At 41.1% G+C, this 7,664-nt stretch overlaps 1 pseudogene; it reads right to left on the bottom strand.

The window, feature by feature from the left end:
• The window catches only part of LOC112820417 (tax1-binding protein 1 homolog), a 33,558-nt pseudogene extending 26,485 nt beyond the window's left edge, over window positions 1-7,073 (bottom strand).
• Between the last annotated feature and the right edge of the window lie 591 nt (window positions 7,074-7,664).

Below are 7,664 nucleotides of genomic sequence, written 5' to 3'. Positions count from 1 at the left end.
GAGGGAGCTGGCTGCCCGCAACCCGCCGCAGGGCTCGGTGCTCCCAGTGTTAGAGATAAAGAGAAATCTCGGTTTGAAATCCGCGTGGAGCTGCGCTAGGGATCCGCGGCTCCCTGGACGCAGTGGGGCTGGGACACCCTTCAGCGTCTGCCCCGCAAATGGTTGTGGTGGAGCCAAAAACCAACATCCCCTTTCCTGGATTATCTGTGCTCCCCGAAGCAACCACCAGCCCTCACAAGGAGTTGCACTGCCAGTGGGAAACCCTTAATTCAGAACTGGGCGTTGCAGCAACCCTTAAACTGCCTGAAAGTAGTGCAGGTACTATTGCTCCCACTCCCCGCCCCCGGATCAATCCCGTCGGGTATAAGGAAATCTTTATTTTTATTTATTTATTTTTTTTTTCTGAGACAAAGCCAGGAGGGTCTCCCTGGAACAAATTTTCCTCAAGGGAGAGAGTTCCCCACTCCCTCCTCAGTACCACTGGGCCCATCTAACTTTTCCCTTTATGGGAATACATAGGCAAACCCCTACTGGGAGTTGTGAGGACTCAGGGTTCCTGGCCACTTAATCTCTGGACAACCAGTTTCTAAACTCCAGGGCCTGAAGCTAGCATTCTGCCAGCCACAGCCCCCTTCTGCTGGCCATCCCTGGACACATAATAGCCCTCTAACGCCTCTGACCTCCACTTAGCCTGATTCCACTACTCCCTCCACCCCCTTCCCTAACCACAAGGACTGGCAGCCATTCAAGCTCCTACCCAAGGAATTGGCTGCTCCCTGGGGCTTGTCCCACTTCTCCAGGACATTCATTCCTATGCCACTCTGCCTGTCCATTAGGACAATAAAATTTCAGTCTCTTTTCCCCTATTAGATACCAGGACCCAAGTCACTATCATTCCAGGAACTCCCTCTCAAATTCCAAAAGGAAAGTCCTACTTACGGGGCATTCCTGATAAAACAATCAAAGGTGGAAGACCATTGAGATGTAACTATTGGAACCATTCACTTCAAATGGCCTCCTCTAGTGTGGGCCCTGGCTCTTTCTTTTCTTACTATAGGCATGGAGGCATTGACAGGATGCCATGCCACATGGAATAAGCCCAAGCTCTTGTACTTCCTAGTAGGACTGCCAAATGGATGCCTGTGACTCCCCCTCTCCAGTCAAGATGGTAAATACTCCCTAGTATGCCTTAAACAGAGCACTGAAGGCCTATGCCCTATCATTAAAGATATACTTCAGACAAGAGTCATTAATCCAAAAGCTCCCTTTTCAATAGCCCCATTTGGCCAGTACTTAAGCCAGTCACTAATGCAGGACACCTCACCATTGACTGTGTATCCAAACCTCACTGCTCAGTTTCCCTGATTAAGGTTCCAATTCCTGATATTATAGAACTGATTGAGGACATACAACAAGCCCAAAGAACATCCTCTGCAGTCATTGACCTAGCTAGTATGTTCTGTTTTGTTCCCACTGTATAGGAATCCCAGGCTCAGTTTTCTTTCACTTTTGAAGGGACTCAATATACATTTACTCAGCTCCCAGTGGGATATTTAAACAGTTCTACAATTGCACATAACCTCTGCTATCAGGTTTTATAAGATTTAAATACCTTACAATTGGAAAGGTGCCATTTTGGCATTATATTGATGACATTATGCTGAGGGACCTGACATTATTCCCTCTGAGGAGGCAGTATAGGCAGATTTGCACACCTTCACAGTCATATTTACACCCCACATTTATGCAGGCCCAGTTTTATCTGTCAAGTTTCTAGGCATCATCTGGTCCTCTCATTGCAGAAAAACTAAAAGATAATTGGCTGTGTTGATCCTATGTGAGAAAACTGAAAAAGGCATATGCTTCTAGAAATTATGAAATGTAGAGGTGCCTGGGTGGCTCAGTTAGTTAAGTGTCCAACTTTTGATCTCGGCTCAGGTCCTGATCTCAGGGTCCTGAGATAGAGCCCCACTTCAGGCTCAGTGCTGGGCATGGAGCCTGCTTAAGATTCTCTCCCTCTCCCTCTGCCCCTCCCCACCTCTCTAAAAAAAAAGAAGTTAAGAAATTATGAAATATATTTATAAATTTGCAAATTTAAAAAGTGCTGGTATAACACTCAGTTCACAATACTTCTTAGTTTTCCCTAGAAATTAAGGCTCCTAAGGGTTAAAAATTCTAAATAATATATAATTAAAGCTACTGGAAATAGTAAGGGAAGCATCTTCACATGCCAGAAACATAGGAGGTGTTTTCAGTAAGACAAGGTGTGAAGAATGGGGGTGTGTTTTTTCTTAAGGGAAAAGAAAGTAATTTTGTTTTAAAGTGAGGCTGATTGTTTAAAGAAGAAAAACAGAACAAAATTGGAATGTAGAAAAGAAAGTTGTAGAAAGATTATAGAAAAGGAATTTTTTTTAATTTTTTAAATTTATTTATTAGAGAGAGAGAGAATGAGAGATAGCATGAGAGGGAAGAGGGTCAGAGGGAGAAGCAGACTCCCTGCTGAGCAGGGAGCCCGATGTGGGACTTGATCCCGGGACTCCAGGATCATGACCTGAGCCGAAGGCAGTCGCTCAACCAACTGAGCCACCCAGGCGCCCCAGAAAAGGAATGTTTGAAAAGGAATTTTAATGTATGGTCAAACTGGCTGAGATTAAAATTCATTTACTTAAAAATGAATTTTAATATCAAAAGTAATCTGATGCAAAATTAGAATTTGCTTTTTTCTCTGTTAAAAGGACAGTTTTCTTAGATTTTTGGTATGTTTTGGATAACAGATTATGTAAAGTTTCTTTACTTTTTTATGATAAACTATTTTTATTACATAGTATTTAGTAGTCATATTCAATCAAGAAGGTCAACAGAAACTTGTAAATATTCTGCTAAATAGCACACTCTACATACATATATTTTCAATGTGGTAACATTGAAATAATCCATTTCCTTTGTTCACATAGTTTTGCAAACTGGGGAATAAATAAGGATACAAACACAGAAAAACTTCTTTTCTTAAACTGGTAAGATTAACGGAGATTACAATTCTATTTAGTGATAAACCGATGATTGACCCTGACCCAAGGAACACAAAACTCAAAAAAGTAGCTCTTGTTCAGAAAAGTGTGGTAGAGGGTGCATAGAAGTGATACCTTGTGGTCTCCATAGTGGTGTATTTGAGGTGATTTTTTTTAATTGCTAAACTGTATTACTAATTCATTATAAAAAGTAACTAGTCAAAATTTAAAGCATTCTGATCAAAATGGGTCTGCATATGCCTTTCAGAGCCCAACGGGGCTCCATCCAAGGACCCTGGGATCATAACCTGAGCCGAAGGCAGATGCTTAACCAACTGAGCCACCCAGGCGCCCCACTTCTCATCTTCTTTACTGTCCTCAGGGTCTTCTAAACCATCAAGTCCACTAATGTTTCCAGCAGGCTGGCTGCAGACAACATGATCTTCCAGTCCGCAAGAAGGTACTCTCACAGGCAGCCTTTGGATTTCACCTGGGTAAACAGCACCATCTGCTCCATCCCTGGTTTCCTGTGTTGCGTTAAGGATCACCAGACTGCAGAACTGGCTGTGTATTCCGCACTGCAGCAACATGACCATTTTGCTCAGAGCAGGTGTTGAGACACCGTGAGATCTTCTGAGGACTCTGGGAATTCTGACCTTCCATTTTCCTTTCTGCTTGATTTTCTAGACTCCTTTTAAGTTCCTTCTCTCTGGAGAAGTTTTCCAGATATGAAGTTAGACCATTTATCTTTGTCTTTCTCTGTCAGTTGAAGTTTGTAATTGTCCTCTACTTCAGCTAGTGCTAGTGTTACATTTCCAGCAGTCTTCACTTGCTCTTTCCATTTCAGCTCCATGTTTGCAGTTCATTGACATATTTATTGAATTTTGTTTTCTCATCCTGCAAGAGTCATTTACTTTTTTTATATTTTTCTGTTTTGTTAGCAGTTTCTTTGGTCACTTCACAGACTTGCCCCTTTGTTACACCGTCAGAATCTGTCTCTGCTGCAGACAGGGGTGGCTTTATATCTATAGTAGACCCAGCAGTAGCTGGGTCTGCATTTATGGAGGCACCATTCCCTTTTTTGCTGATTCCCAATTTTCTTTGTGAAGACACTATTGCTATTGGCTGATTGGTCTGAAAGTTTATTTGATTTTGGAGCCCCTGGCATTCCTTGATTTTTTCTTTGTAATGATCTGCCGCCATCTGAAGACAAAGTTTCAAGTCTTCAACTTCTCAGTTCATGTTCCAGTCTATCAGTCTTTTTCTGGCCTTTTTTCCTCCACAGCATTTAGTTTAAGTTCTGTCACTGCATCAGCTTTTCTCCAAGTGTGCATTATGCAGATCTGCCATTGTTTTATCTTGCACATATACAGCATCACTAAAAGTTCTTTGGCCAGAAAGACAACTTCTTGCCGAGTTGCCTGAATGTGTTCCTCTGCTTATGAAGTTGCTCCTTAAAAAAAAAAAAAAAAAAAAGTTGGGTGCCTGGGTGGCTCAGTTGGTTAAGCGACTGCTTTCGGCCCAGGTCGTGATCCTGGAGTTCCGGGATCGAGTCCCGCATCGGGCTCCCTGCTCGGCGGGGAGTCTGCTTCTCCCTCTGACCCTCTTCCCTCTCGTGCTCTCTATCTCTCATTCTCTTTCTCTCAAATAAATAAATAAATAAAACCTTTAAAAAAAAAAAAAAGTATCTTCCTTACCTGAGGTTGTAAACAAGAAAGCCCTTTGCAGATTTTCCTTTTCAGCCAAACAGAACTACAGCCTGCCAGTCTCTTCTTTGAAATGAGTAATCATGCTTTCTTTTTTTTTTTAAGTTTATTTATTTAAGGAATCTCTACACTCAGCATGCTACTTGAACTCACAACCCCAAGATCAAGAGGCATACGCTCCCCCCTTACTTCCCCGACTGAGCCAGCCAGGTGCCCCTGAGTAATCATGCTATCTTTGTTCCCATCTAAATTCTTTAAAGTCTGGACCTCTGACACAAGCTTGGTATTTTCTGTTTCGATATTCTTCAAATTGTACCTTATAAAGTTCTTTCTCATCCTTTTCCATCTTCAACTGATGTTCCAGTTGTTCTTTTTCATATTGTGCCTTCCTGAGTCTATCTTTTAAACTGTCTAATTCAGTTTCTTTTTCAATTGCTTTATGTGTCACTGACACAATATCTTCCTCAAGCCGGAGAGCTTTGGATGTAGCATCATTGTATCTCTTCTTAATTTCTTCATTTTCCATTTTTAATTTTGTGATACTTCAACAAGACCCTTTTGCTCTGCTTGCAGTTGGCCACATCTTTTTGATGTTTAAGCTCTCTTTGCAGTCTTCCAACTTATTCTCAAAGTTGTATTGTTTCTTCTTCCAGAACAGCAATTAACTTTAATAGTTCTTTTTCTTTCATGGTTTCTTCAATTTTCAACTCAAGAAGGCCAGCTTTTTGATTACCACCAACATGTCAGAATTTCCTTCATCTTCCACAGTAACTCTTCAGCTGGAGAAACTTGAAACTGGAAAGTTGTACTTGTTCCATGAATTTCACCCTTATGGGTAACATAACAGAACTGATAAAATTCTCCATCATCATTTGGAAAGTAATATCCTTGAAATGCTAATACACAATTAACTGTTGATCCTTCTATGTAATGTTCAGGCATAGGAGACCATAAAATTGTGTAATAATCGCAAGCAGTACTCCATCCAACCTTGAATATACCAACCCAATCTTTTGAATGTGGATGGATATATGGAGTTAAAGTGTAATGACATTCCAGGTGTGCATTAGGAAGATAACTCTTGGCCACATTTTGAAAGATGACATGGGCAAAGTTGGAAGTCTGCAAGGGGACTTATTGAAGAGATGTCACTGTGAATCCTTCAAGGGGCTCTGGGCAGAGGGAGCATTACGGAGGCTTGTGAGCTTATACCACCATCAACTGCCAAACCTCTCCTACCACCACTGCCTCCCTCCACCGACTGGCTACACTTCCCAAGTTTCTTTACCTTTTAAGTATTAAGTTTCATAATAATCTGTGGTTCTATTTAGACAAGTGCTTTAAAACCTTTTTTTAAAATATTTTTTACAAACTACCTGAAGTCAAGTTGTAAATGAAGTCTTTTTGACATGCACTATTTCAAAGTACTTGTTAAATTAGGCTTATTTGAAATGTAAATAAATGTAAAGTATTTGTTAAATTAGGCTTATTTGATATGTAAATTTCACAGGACCTATTGTCAACTAAGTAATACTAAGCCTTCTTTATATTGTATTTTAAGATTGTGGTACACGTGAATGAAGTTCGTTCTCCTTCTGCAAGAAATGGCCCTTCACTGCCAGGCTTTTGCCATCTTGATGTCTTTGTAACATGGCAACACTCTGCTCCTGAATCAGAGAAATTAAGATGGGTGAACAATGGTTGTAAATTAAATGAACAATCAGGGCCATAGGAAACCCAAGACACCTGCTTGGTTCTTCCCAGCTCCCTGGCAAACCCCATTTTTTGGTTTTTGCATTCCTTCACCCACCCTAGTGCATTTAAAATGACTCAAATTATGAATAGACATCGGTGGAAAAACTTCCATAACATTGCAAAAATAGTCTATCAGTGATATCCTGGAATATAATCCATAATCCTATAAAACTGGTTTGTTCCAGAAGCTTCAGACCTCCTTCTGGACCTTCTGAACACCTGCAGCTGGACTTCATTCAACTGCCACTTATTATGGGTTATGAATATGTTCTTGTTATTTGTATGTGGTTTTCCAGATGGGTTGAAGGTTTCCCCTGCTACAAAGCTGATGTCCTCATGGTAGCAAAGAAACTGTTAGAAAATGTTTCCCACTAGACCTTTCCCAGTCTCTAGTGATCGAAGAACCCACCTTCACCAGGCAAATCATATGAACCTTAATGAAAGCCTTGCAAACGTCTTGGGATTATCATTGTCCCTATCATCCTCAATCTTCAGGCAAGGTTGAGAGAACTAATGGGATCCTCAAACTTAAAACCTCTAAATTTGCCAAAACAACTGGACTTCCCTGATGTAAGGTATGCTTTTAATTTTGCTGACTGCTCATGGTATCCTTTTAGGAAACATAAACTCATTCCACATTAGATAGTCACCAACAGACCAATGTCTGTTGGTATACAACTTTCTGCTGATCCTTTATTATCTCATGCTAATATGACTGGCTACTGTAAGTCTTTAATGTCTTATGCTAAAGCCTATCATCAACAGGTTAAAGAAGCCTCCCCAGATTCCATTTCAGAGGATCTTGCTGGTCACGGTATGGAGGCTGGTGATTGGGTATTCTGGAAATGTCATTAGAGAAAAACAGCCCTTGAGTCTCATTGGAAGGGACTTTACCAAGTGCTCCTGACCAGGAACACTGCTACAAAATTAGAAGGCACTAAGCCTTAGATACACATCTCACAACTGAAGAAGGCTCCACCTGATATCTGGTCCTGTATAGACACTGGAGACCTCTGAAACAAACTGACAAGGAAGAGAAGTAGCTGACATTGAGGTAAACTGCTTCTGCCCAAGACAGGGGATCAGGACTTCATACTTCAAACATGAAATACTTTCTCCCTCTTTTCTTTTCCTTTACTTTGGCATTGGCCTGGAAAGACCACCCTCATTCATATCTCCCAGGCCACTGCTAAGG

This window comes from Callorhinus ursinus, unplaced genomic scaffold, assembly GCF_003265705.2.
Source record: "Callorhinus ursinus isolate GAN/ISIS: 27379988/994484 unplaced genomic scaffold, GSC_fseal_2.0 scaffold3, whole genome shotgun sequence".
Lineage (NCBI taxonomy): Eukaryota > Metazoa > Chordata > Mammalia > Carnivora > Otariidae > Callorhinus > Callorhinus ursinus.
This window is presented reverse-complemented; position numbering and strand designations above follow the sequence as displayed.